A 12,917-nucleotide genomic window follows, 5' to 3' on the forward strand; every position below is an offset into this window, starting at 1 on the left:
GCGTTGAGATAGAATGACAAAGAGTTGAAGAGGAGATACCATCTAGAGCTCTTAGGAAGTTAGCTTTACTCTCTTAGAATTTTAAATTCACCCAACTTAAATTCACCAACCAGCTAAATGTCCTGCACCATGGATTGTGTATACGCCTCAAAATCACCTTGCTAACATTTTAATTTGTCGAAACTTGTGGGTGCATTGATCTCCCAGATTGGGATGGGGTGGATTGCTTAAGTCCTTACTGAGAAGTTGTTGTGGGTTGTCTTTCCTGGCTGTAGTTGTCTTTCCCATGGGTTCCTTTCTTTTTGCTACCTCACTTGTCCCTCAACCTTCTTGGCAGCCTTCTGATCTTTCATATCATCCCTGATGATGTCTGTTTGCCCCTCCTTGCCGTCTTCATGATGCAAGAGCATCCCAAGAAACTACAAGATGAATATGTGATGTTGAATGATAAAATGGTAAGCTATATTTTTAGGGAGTAGAATAAAGCAAGAATAGAGAAGGGGATTTTTTGCTAGACAATGAATAAAGTAAAATGGGATATATTTAGTTTTAGGTCTATCTTTGTCAGAAACAATGAACTCATTTTCATTTTTATTTTTACGAGGAGCTAAGTTTTACTCATTTTTTTTAATGTAATCTTTTGATTCTTGAAAAAGACAGATAGAAATACAAAAGTAATTTGTTTTATGTGTCCTGCCTTCTTCAAATTAATGACATCAGTACCTATGATTCGATTTTGTACTGTTTGAGATGCCAGTGCACCTAGTCCTGGAAGAGAGCCACTGTTTTGGCATGAAAGCTGATGATGTTTCCATGCTACATTTCCTGTGGAATATCATTGCCTCTTTGATTTCTTCTCTCTGCATGCATAGAAAACATCGCAGGCCCAGCCAATGATGCCAGCTATATTTGGATTTGGTTTTAAGGTTTGAAACTGTTTTATTGTCTTGCTTTGCATTTTCAAAATTAGAAGTCATTGATTTGCTCTTTTTTCAGTTGCATATGTATTAGAGATTTAGAGAAAAGAATACTCCACTGAAGGAAGCACAATATCTTGAAAGGGTCTTTGAAGAATCAAGGACAGGAGATTTGCCTTAAGTGTATGGCAGATCTCTATTTTCCCCAACTATGGTCTACTAGGGTTTTTCTCCTATATGCCTCAAATTCACCGATACCATAATCACCACAAGCCAAGGCGGTTTAATGTGCCACAAATCAACCTCAACTATATTTAACCTCGTCTCTTTCTCAGATTTGGTTTCTTATTGTATGCTTTTTTACTTTCTTACCTTGTCCTCATGCATTTATCCCTCTGTTTAAGTGTCTTTTTAACTTTTGCATTATTAATTCTTTATTTTGTTGTCCAATACATTGTCAATCTTGATATTCTATATAGATTTTCTTCTTGTGCTTTCTGTGAGAGGCCTTCTATCTATTTAAAAACAAAGAATTTAAATTATTGTCCACCAGTGACCAAAAAAGGTCAATGTGACCCAAAAAATCAACTAGAGACAATTGTAAGAGGGAGCCTAAAAGAGGCTCCAAAGAAGCTAAAAGTAAAAGATATCTAAAAGAAAAACAAAAACTATAAGGTAATTTGATGAAAAAAGGAAATAAAGAGAAAGAACATATGAACTCAACATAATGATCAGAAATTTTCTTCAAATAGTACAAAAACTCAAGAGGGAGGAGTCATCACCGAATCAGGGTTGCTTTTTGTTGGGTGAATTCTGTCTAATTTGTAGCACTAGAAGAGCATACAATAACCCCAGTGGTAAAAGTGAAGGTGTCAATACAAGATATGATGACATTTCTTGTTTAGTCCCTCAAGCATAGAGACCCTAGGTAGATGTACCTATTGGGCATGAAGGGAATTGTCTTGAAACTATGTTTGAAGCTTTCCTAACATCAATAGCCAAAGACTCTCCATCTAAGAAACTGGTGAAACACAAATATGAGAACTCTTCTAGGACTAAGAAACAAAATGAATGTGGTGCCTTGAGTGAGAGAAGAGGGCACCTTGGCTTGAGTGAGTGCATGTAAAGGTATGTCATCTCACTCATTTGTCATAAACTTGGTGTTTTATTTTGCACCTTCCAATGTGAATAGTAGACTTCAAATTAGAAGGGTAAACTCTCTATAAGAAAACAAGTCAAATTTTAACCATATATGTACTTGATATTTGCAATTTCTATAATTTCCTTTGGGGTGGTTTATGCACAACAAAAAAAACCAAAGGTGTTTCTTTGAGCATAAATTACAAACAAACTTAAAATAGCTACCATGCTTATGTTGCTCAATTAAAATAAAGACTAAGGGCTGCAAATTAGCTTAGGATCCAATAATCCTTCTTCAAAATTTTCCATGAACTAACAAATTTTTTCATTCAGTCCAAACTGGTTAGTGATGTCTTGTTTGAGCCACTTATTGGTATGGCCAGTGACACTATATTCCAACTACCTTAAAATGGTCACTGATGTTTTTCCTTGGTCACTTATTATCTGGTGATGTCGCATTTTAATCCCCTACCGACATGGTTGGTAATGTTTTGTTGCAAGTTCCATCCTCCTACTAAAATAGTCTTTGATGTTTCTTCTTAGTTATCTGCTAAATTTGCTGATTCTGTTTTTTGCAAATCACAGGATGGAATGACTAGTGGTGTTATGCTCTAGGGACTTGCCAAAATGGTCAGTAATGTTTATTCTAGTCGCACACTGAAATGGGCAGTGTTATTCCATCTTAATTACTGGTAAAAATGGTTAGTGGTATTGTTAAATAATAAAGGATCTCTGCAGTTAATAAGTAATATAGAATGGATATGAATTAATTCACTACCGAAAACTGTTTGCCAGGTCTGAATATATAATTCGATTACTGATTAGAAGTCCCAATCTGAAGAGATAGAATCATTTATGAATTTTGATGATCCATCTCTTGTGATGGGTCATCTTATATATTGCAGTCAAGAGGCATAAAAGGGGCGGTTGTGACTGTTCAACTACATGTCTCTTTGAAGAGACACAGAGGCATAAACTTAATTAGCCAACAAACTGAAAGGTTTTCAGGTATGATTACTCGTTAAACAAATTAACAAGAGACCCTATGGTTATTGGGCATAATTTTTTTCTAAGCCAATTTCAACATTAAATCCTCTGATCTGAACACAGAGGATCATAACTAGATCCCATATGATTGTCATTCAATCGATCTTGATCAGGGATTTACTGCCTGAGCCAAGAGATAGATATAATCTGATTCCACAGATTTTCATACTTAGTTTGATAATGATAATATCTGTTCAATGCAAGGATGATCTCGGCTAGATAATTTTAATGTATATGCATATGTGTGTGTATGCATGTATATCAGTTCACATGGTGAATACATACATGCACACACATGTGCTTATAATTGCCATGCTGGTATATCCTTGAATTCTGACTGATGCTATCATATCTTAACATATATTCTATCCTGGTCACCTTTCAAAATGGCCTATGATGTTCTATAGTGGTCACTTGATAAAGTGACCAGTGGTACTCCTTTTGAGTTATCTACCAAAATAGCGAGTGATGCCCTATATTAGCTGCTTGCTAAAATAGGTAGTGATGTACAACCCAATAGCAATCCTTGTCCAACATATAGGTATTATAATTTATTTGCATTCACATGTACACACACTTAGGGTCATTTATGTATGTTAGTGTTGTACTTGTCCATGTAATGTTGCATATTTAGCATATCACAGTCATTTATGGTCCTTTCCATGAGTGGATTTGGAAAGTTGTATGCATCTTCTTTGTTGGTAAGGTATGTGAAGTTACAAACATTGAATCATTGTTTTGGTTGATACAGTTTCTTATTTTCGATCTCTTTTTGGCAAATGTTCTCACAAAGCACTATTACCCATTTATTTGCACGACAAGTTATAAACCTCGCAAGGGAACAGTTATACAGTTGAAAATGACTTTATGTACATCTCTTGAATGGAATTATAAGGCATAAACAATTGTTGAAAAGTGGATGTGAATTGTTGTGTCCATGGTTGCCTTTCTTACAGTTACCTTCCTTTTTGCCTCTCCACTTGCCCCTTCTTGTCCTGTCTAGCCTTTGTCATTCATCATAACCTTTCTTTGTGTAAGGAACCTCAACCGGTTCTACCTTCAATTCTAGTGGCTTGACAGTTTGTCAAAAACTTTGCATACAAGCTCTGTCTCATTGTCCTTTATTTTCAGATTGCATATGCTTGGTTGAAATGATTTTAAAATGAAGTTTAAATGCTAGCAAATAATTATAAAGAAACCCAGGTAAATAATTGAAACACACATGCAATCTATTTTGACCATTTGTATGCATACATATGATTTTTACATGTAAAATGTGCATCTACAGACAATTAGCATTTTCAGAAACACTTTGCATGCAATATAACTTGCCACTAACTTTATTTGCTGTAAGGAAATATGCAAAATGTTCACAATGCTGAATGCAACACAAATAATTCAGAACTTTAATGGAACATGCTAATACCAAAACATGGTGTTGATGTCTTCATAATGATTTATAGCAACCCCAAATGCAAGTCCATGGATGATGTGGTTGCTGGTGTAAAACATGTAGCCAAACAAAACCCAATTTGAGCCCTCACAAGAGAATGTTGCTTGTATAATTGAATTGCAGCCCTACTAGAAATCTCCACGCTGCCTAGCTGAGATAATAAAAATCCAACGTGGCTGCCTTAACTTCATGCAATTCAAGCCTTAATGAACAGAATTCCAAGAAGTCCCAATACTAAACCAACTTCAGCAAACCCATTCAACCTTCAGCATGAATTGATCAAATTCTCAGTCCCAAATTGCAGAAGCAGTAGAAACACAATTCATTGGCATAGATTATCAACTCAAAGTGCACAAAGTATGATAGAAATGTACAATTTCTCCAGCTAAAAAATCATAAGCTATTGGAATGAATAAATCAAAGAAAAATCTTCTTCAATACACCAATAGCTTCTTCCATACACATAAATGCAAACCTTGCTTTTTTGGTTGCATAATTGAGTTTTGAAATATAATTACTCCATGTACTTTTTAATAAATATCTTGGCATAGGCTACCTTGAATTAATTAAATAAATGACCCCTTCCAATCATGACTCAACCCTCAACTTAAGTGAAACTATAAATTCAATTATAACTTTATAATTAGACATTTAATGATTTATTAATAAATTGGCCTCTAAAATCATAATAACTCCCAAAATACTAATTTTTAAAATATGCCATTTGAAACAAGAGTCACACATTATTTCCCCATGTGACCAAATGCATTTTCATAAAATAGTAAGGGTCTCTCTCAATCATCACCAGACTTGCCATAAATAGTAAGCACATGAAACTAAGCCCAAACGAAGTCCAAACTGGATCATACTGAATTATGAAGAGACAAGACCCTCCCTGTCATGTCCCCTTTTTAGCGACATAACTTTAACAGGGGATTTACCTATCATCGACTCTCGTAGGCAAATGATTATGGGAAGAGGGTCATTTTTGTCTTCTGATAATTACAATTTTGCTCTCGAAGAATAATAATTTAGTAAGTGGGGCCTACTCGTTCTAATATTAAATTAAGGTTGTACTCTAACTTTATAAAGTTATTTATTTAATTTTATAAAGTTTAATAATTGAAGTACATCATAAAAGATGATTCCGGAAAACTTCTAGAAACTTCTCAGCGAAGTGAATAAATAGAGGACATAAGGCTCCCATTTGAACAAGCAGTTTTGTGGATTCTATTCTTCTTCAGCTGGAGGAGCTTGTAGCCATTTGGTTTGCAAATTCTCGAATTTATCCTTGGAAACGAAAACTTCCATGGGTAAGCAATTTTGAGGATGTGGAATATCATCCGAAATATTGCAATCTGAAAGTGATACAACAGTCACTTTAACAGGGCGAAATCTGTGACCTAAGGTCAAGTGGGGTTTTCAAGACTTAGAAGAATAAATTGCCATACTCCAAGCTATTACAAGATTGGATCAAATTCGTAGTAGAAGCCAGAATATCAATTAGAACCAGACAAGTCTCTGATATCCGTCACAAAACAAAGGGGAGGAATTACAGATTACAGACGAAATTATAAACACATTTCGTATGCCAGTAATGAGTGCGGATCATTGAATTGCCGGCATCGCATGATTATTCAAGTCGCAGGTTCGAGGGTTAATTCGGAGGGCAAAGTTTGGCAGGTGCTTAAACCGTTGCTTGCAAAAGGTTATGTGCGAATTTCGGGCCTGACACGTAATGATCAGTCACGTGATTTAAGATCCAAGCCTTTATAAAAAACGCGAGACAACGACCACGACCATAGTCAGAATAAATATTGTCGGATAGGCGAAGGTATTTCTTGCAGATCGGAGCCGAGCAGTGAAGCTATTCAAACAAAGAAAACCCATCCTCCCGTCCACACACCATCAGCCGAGACAGAGGTCGTGACCCACTCTTTGAATATGGGCGTCTCCTAACAGACTTGGGGTATCATCAGATCGTTCCAGGAACAGAAGGGAAAAGAAAATATAGATAGCCAGTACGGAGTTCACGGGACATGCAACAATAAGAACCAGATCTAGGAGAGAAGGTTGCCAACAACAGATATAGTTTAAAGTACAAGGAAGCCGATTCGCCTCTACCTTTTTCATCCACGAATTACAACAGGGATAGTGGCGATTATGGGAGCCACGTTAATTTCAGGTTCTTATTAACAATTCTATGGAGTAAGGGCGGAATTTATTACACCAGGTTTTCTTTTTTAAAAAAAAACTGTTATCATTACTGCCAAAGATAGTACTATAAATTTCAGCAAAACTTGGTGTTTCAATTGACATTGCATTTTTGGTGAATAATTATTTGAGACATGTTGGTTTTCAGTTTTATTTTAATTGATTACTAGTAAAGCTCATTTCACTCCCATAATCAAGCCTCTCCCTCAAAAGATCCTCTATCCACATTAATTACTAATTAGTCTATGAGGATCACAATAATAGGTTAGTCACTCAATCTCCGATGCTAGCAAAAATGGAGACATAGCACTTTGCCCCTTATTCGATTGAATCAAAAGGCCATCATTACATTTTTGATGTCATATTGTGATTGGTACATTATAGTAGTATTAGAGTTAGTTATCTTACTAGCTTGTTGGGAGGAAGTGAATGCGAAATGATCTCTTAGTCTATAAAAGTAGAAGGTACCATTCCCTAGATAGAATCAAAGAGTCTATATTTTGTATCATCTTAAAAGTGTACACTTTCTTTGTAAAACCTTTAAGCCTTCCTTCTTAGGCCCCATTTTAGTGATCTCCTATAACATGGTTGCATTTATCCTCAAATTGTGTTGTTTCCTTGAGTTTCTACTTGTTTTTGACCATTTTTTGCTCCACTCCCGAGATCTTAGAAGGCATCCCAATGTGAAAAACCCCCTGGGTAAGAGTCAAGGTTGTCCCTTGTCCCTTACCCCAGGTGTTTTTTCTTAGATCTCGAGTTTATTTCAGGGCTTTCAATCTTCTCCCGCCCAAATATACAGTCAACCCTTTCAATTTTGACCTTAAAATCACTATAAAAGGAGGCTTTCTCGCTTCATTTGATCATCCATTCTAAATGCAAGCTATTGATCCATTGCACACGCAAGAAATCCACACTTTCATGAGAAAGCATATAAGTCATCAATTGGAAGCAAGCTTTCATGTGCATTCAAGGAGTTCAAGCCAAGCAAGAAAGGATTTGTTGAAGGCCCTCATTTTATCATGCATTTCCTTCACAATTTCTGGCTTCTTTCTTCATAGGAGATAGTGGAGCTGTCCATCAAGGAAGGAGATCCACAGTCATCAACATTGCACAAGCATTCATCCTTTAAGCATTCAAGAGCATACTTACATCTATGAATCTATGATTGGCACTTGTAGATATATTACATTTGTGAAGACATCCTACAATCATCATCATCATTATTCATACATCTATATACAAGCATTGATACATCTTTGTGGATAGTGGCTCCGGATCCATCCATAGAGATTTGGCAAGTAAGGTGAATATTTACATTTGTCTTACTTTACATGCTTTCACATTTTAAGGTTAATTCTTAAATGGGGGTTTGACCAAGGCAAACCCCTCTCTCCAACAAGATTCAATTTTTCTTATGTGTAGGAACAAATTTGCAGACTTTCAAAGTCATGAATTCCGATTACAAATCTAGGGTTTCTGTAGGAGTTTTAGAATTGCAGATTTTCAATTCAAATAGGGTCAAGGTCGACCTCGACCCTTACTAGGTTGTTCCTTGAGCAAGTTGTCTCTTACCTAGGGCTTCCAGAGACTATAATTCTCAGAACTTAGTTCTAGTTTTGAGCCCAAGTTGAGGTTGAAGTCGACCTAAGCCCTCCATTTCAACCCTTACTTGGAGCCACCAAATCTTCACGGTCTGTAGATTCCAAATTCTTGATTCTAGACCCAATTCAGTTTTGGTTTTTGGTACCATTTGACAATCAGTTTTCAGATTTGAAGTGGGATCCTCTACTAGCCCTCAAGGTGAGTTTAATTCTTCATTTGTCACTTACTTTGATGTATTGGATTTGACCTTTTAATGTGTTTAATTATAATATGTGCTTCAACATTGCTTGTCTTTCAATTGCTCAATCTACTTTCATTACATTACAATTTGTTCTCTTAGGGAAAAGAGGAACTCAACCCAAGAGGTTTCCATATTGAGAAAGTCATGCATTGGTACTTTCCTTTGCACTAATTGGATCTCCCTTGTGGAGGAAATTTGGTATCCTCCTACACTTGTATGTGCAAGTGTCGTGTATCCTATTTTATACGTTACAATATTGAAATAATGACATTGGTAAGAGAGCCGACCAAAATCCAAGTCCATCTCGATGAAACTATGGCCAAGGGAGAACAATACCAACAACACGTAGAGGACACATTGCGATGATTGGTTGAAGGAGGGACAAATGAAGATCACAATGGACATGATGATAATTTGGTTAATGAGAGGACAGGCACACGACACTCATCCACTCGGTTGTCGATGCCTACATTTCCCCAAAGAACATATCAACACAGAGAATGAGAGTGCCTTCTTGAAGATGCGTAGTTGAGACAAGATTGGAGAAATGTTAGATCGAAGTGAGGGATATCCTTCAAGGATTACGCAGTATTGTGAATGAAATATTCTAAAGTAGTCATGGTTATCGCAATGATGACATCAAGTGGAAGATTGGCAAGTTGAGCCTATCTACTTTCGATGGATCCATACAGACATCAATGAGAGTATGGGTACAAAAGGTTGATACCTACTTTCAGCTTAATCTGATATTGTAGGTGAAGCAATTAAGTTTGCAGCTTTACACTTGGAGGGAATCGCTCAAGAATGATGGAACTATGGAATGGTCACACTGGATCACAATCGAGTCATCTCATATGCTAACTTTAGGAAGAGACTCATTGATCACTTTGATGGAAATGATGCACAACTGAACTCCAAGGAGTTGGCATACTCGAGATAGATTTGGCTAGTAGATAGTTGCATCATAGAATTTTATAGGCTTTCAATTTTGGCAATCGACATTTTTGAGAGGAGACTTATGGTGCTATTCATAGAACCCCTAAAGGGTTGGGTCAAGGGCTTCATCCTCAACTCACTCACTGAGGAAATCAAGAAGGAATGTGTCATGACTACCTCATTGACATTTTACAAAAATTACACACATCTCAAGCCACCACTTCCTCAAGAAGACAAGAATGAGGACCCATTTCAAAAGAAGCCCGAAATGGACGAGGCCACTGTTAGGAGCTCCAAAGAAAGAAGCTTTGTTACACTTGCAAGGTGTCTTGGGAATCAAGTCACCATTGTCTTGGCAAGGGGCAGATCTATTATTTCAAGGTGATTCTTAGTAGTGAGGAAGAAATCAAAGAGCTCATGATGCAAGAGGAAGAAATTATGTGGAGAGGATAACCACACTTGTGTAGTAGGGAGGTTTAATTAATATACTTTCAAGGACTCCTCCTTGTAGCATATTTTGAGTTCATGACATATATTAAGGGGAGCGAGTCACAATCATGCTTGATAGTGAAACCACACTCAATTTCATAACTTTAACACTTGTCACCAAGAGGGGATTTCACATGGTGAAGCATGAAGGATTTGAGGTCAACACAGGAGGAGGAACTTTACTACCATGCACTCATGTAATACGTAGCTTAGCATTACCATAGGGAACTACACGGTAATGGAAAAATTTCTCATTGTGGAATTGGATGATATAAATGTGATTTTGGGCATTCAATGAAAGGAGATTCTCGACAAATACACCTTAAGTTTCAAGAAGATGGAATTTGGATGACAAGAAGGTGGTGGTGTGAGGATTGTCCAATAGGGGTCCAAGAGAGACTTCATCAAATAGGATGGAAGCAATTTTCAGACATGGTGAAGTCCAAGCATATGACTTTGGCATTGAGTATTTGAAAGGGAAGAGCAATGTGGTGGCTAATGCATTACCTAAGATACCCACTGTATGCTCCTTTTTTCAGGTTTTAGAGGATTGCAAGGCTCATTTGCTAGTAGAGTACTCCAAGAACACCTTTTCTTTCCAGTTAATGGATGGACGGGTTCAGGATGATAGGCACAAAGTGGGTGATGATGTCATCTATTACAAGGATAAGATCTATTTGGTACAAGAATCAAAGATGAAGATGATTTTGGGGGAGATTTATGAGTCACCCCTAGTAGGTTTTCTAGGATTGAGTTTGCGATTGCTTGAGGGAATGCAATCTTAGGGCTAGGACTGTGAATTGAAAGTAAATTAAATTAATTAATCAAGTGGTCCCAAAATTTAAATTGATAGCATAAGGACATATTTAATTAATTATTTTAATTATAAAATAAAAAGAGCTAAAGTAATAAAATAATAAAATAAAATGATGTCGGCCTAGCCTATTGTAATGTTCTAGACTCTTCTTGGAAGTTATAAACAGATGGCTGGGCATTGTGTTGATCATCGTGGAATTATCTATTTCTTATGTATACAATTCCAGCTGGAATTAAGTTTCCTGGTGTACCATTTCAAAGGTGCAAGGCTCTTCCTAGTCTAACATTTGTAGTTTTAGTGGGAGTAACTCCTCACCCTAATCTTCACGTCCATCCAAACTTGTGAGAAATACAAGTTTGTTGGCTACAAATCAATGTTGTTATATGCTCTGTGGTCTATTCTTGCATCAATGATTATTAATTATGATAAATAGTTGAATGGAGTCTTATATCTGTTGTAAATCATTTGTGTGAGCAACAGAAGTCAAAACCATTTAATTGAAAGACTACAATGACATTGTCGAGTGTTGAGTACCAAGTGTGTCTTTCCGTATGGGAACATTGTCAAGTGCCAAGTGTGACTCGCTCTTTCTATACGCACATGTGGGTAAAGTGCTGACTAAGCGTCATCTGGTTGTCATAGTAAAGTGTTAATCGGTTTCAGGGAAGCTTTAGGCCATCATTACATTTTTAGTGCCAGATTGTGATTGGTACATTATAGTCTCCAAACCTTTTGGAATACCAATCTCTTTTTAGTATGTTGCATAAGAATTATTGGCTTTGACCATCATCCTAAATCTTCAATATCATGTTGGTGTGATTGAAGTTTGATTTTTGATGTTTTTCCAATGTTTTCTGCAACTCATTTAAAACAGTTGAAATGTTAAGTTTATAATGTTATATTTTTGTAAGTGACTGTTGAAGTGAATTTTTTTTTAAAAGGTGATAAAGTGTTTCAAAAGTGGATGCTTATGAGAGCTAAGAGGGGCCTTTGCACAAGAAATGCTATAAATATTTCAAAAGAGCCTTTTTGACTGAAACATGAATTATGATAATTTTAATAAGAATGTATGTTTCCCTTCAAAAAGCTAGAGCTCATTTTGAATCTGGTCACTGTTAATGTGATGTTGTTGGAATGAACTTGTGTTCTTCCAAACCTTCTTTAGGATGAAAATTTTCTCAGAGTCGTTGGTTTGCAGCTCGGACAGATGAGTGGGAATTGCACATGAAATGCTATGAATACTTCAAAAGACTCTTTTTGATTGAAAAATCAATTATTATAACTATAAATTGTATTTTTACCTTCAAAAGCTATAAAAGGAGTTTCAGAGGCTCATTTAAGATAGATTAGTGAATGCTAATGCTATGGTGTTGGAATGAACCCAAGTTCTTCCAAAGCTTCTTGAGGATGAGAACCCTCTTGGAGCTGGTTTCTGAGACAAAATCCTCCCTAGCTACCTAAGCAATTTCATTCAGAGATCACCATTGTGCTCAATTCAAAGTTGTAGCTTGGGTGTTGCTGCGATGGAAACCAGTGATGTATTTTTGATGGATTTTTGGTGCTAATCCATGGATGACTTGTCATCAGATTTTTATGATACTGTGAATGCTTTTTCACAAATTGTGCTCTTTTCAAGAAAATTGTCCTTATTTGGCCATATTTTCGTGGTAGGTATAAGGGTAATTTTTAATTGAATATTATTTTGTTGCGTCCTTGGCACCATTGTTCATGTTGCAGGCCAAACATTTAAAGAACTGAAAATAGAAAAATGACCTGTACCTCCTATGCACATGTTGTACAACTGTGAATTGGTGTAGGAATCATGGAGTGAGGTACTTGGAATTAAATGCTAGAAATGCCCTATTTGGGTTTGTCTAACATTATGGACAGCTTCCAAGTCCTTACCAAGCAAACAAAATTATATTTTGAAAATTTGGATGAGTTTGGTACCTATTATACCAACAGTGGAATGCAACTTGTTTGTAGTCATAGTCTAGTTTGGGACTGATTTTAATAATTAAATGACTATGACATCATTTGCTGAGATTATGAAATGTGTTG

General features: G+C 36.4%; 1 protein-coding gene across 1 annotated transcript in view; it reads left to right on the forward strand.

Moving 5' to 3' along the window:
* The window catches only part of LOC149552074 (photosynthetic NDH subunit of subcomplex B 3, chloroplastic-like), a 79,173-nt gene that overhangs the window by 10,858 nt on the left and 55,398 nt on the right, over positions 1-12,917 (forward strand). The window lies entirely within an intron of this gene.

The sequence above is a fragment of the Cupressus sempervirens genome, chromosome 6 (assembly GCF_028749045.1).
Source record: "Cupressus sempervirens isolate cs-2001-9-10 chromosome 6, ASM2874904v1, whole genome shotgun sequence".
In the NCBI taxonomy this organism is placed as follows: Eukaryota; Viridiplantae; Streptophyta; class Pinopsida; order Cupressales; family Cupressaceae; genus Cupressus; species Cupressus sempervirens.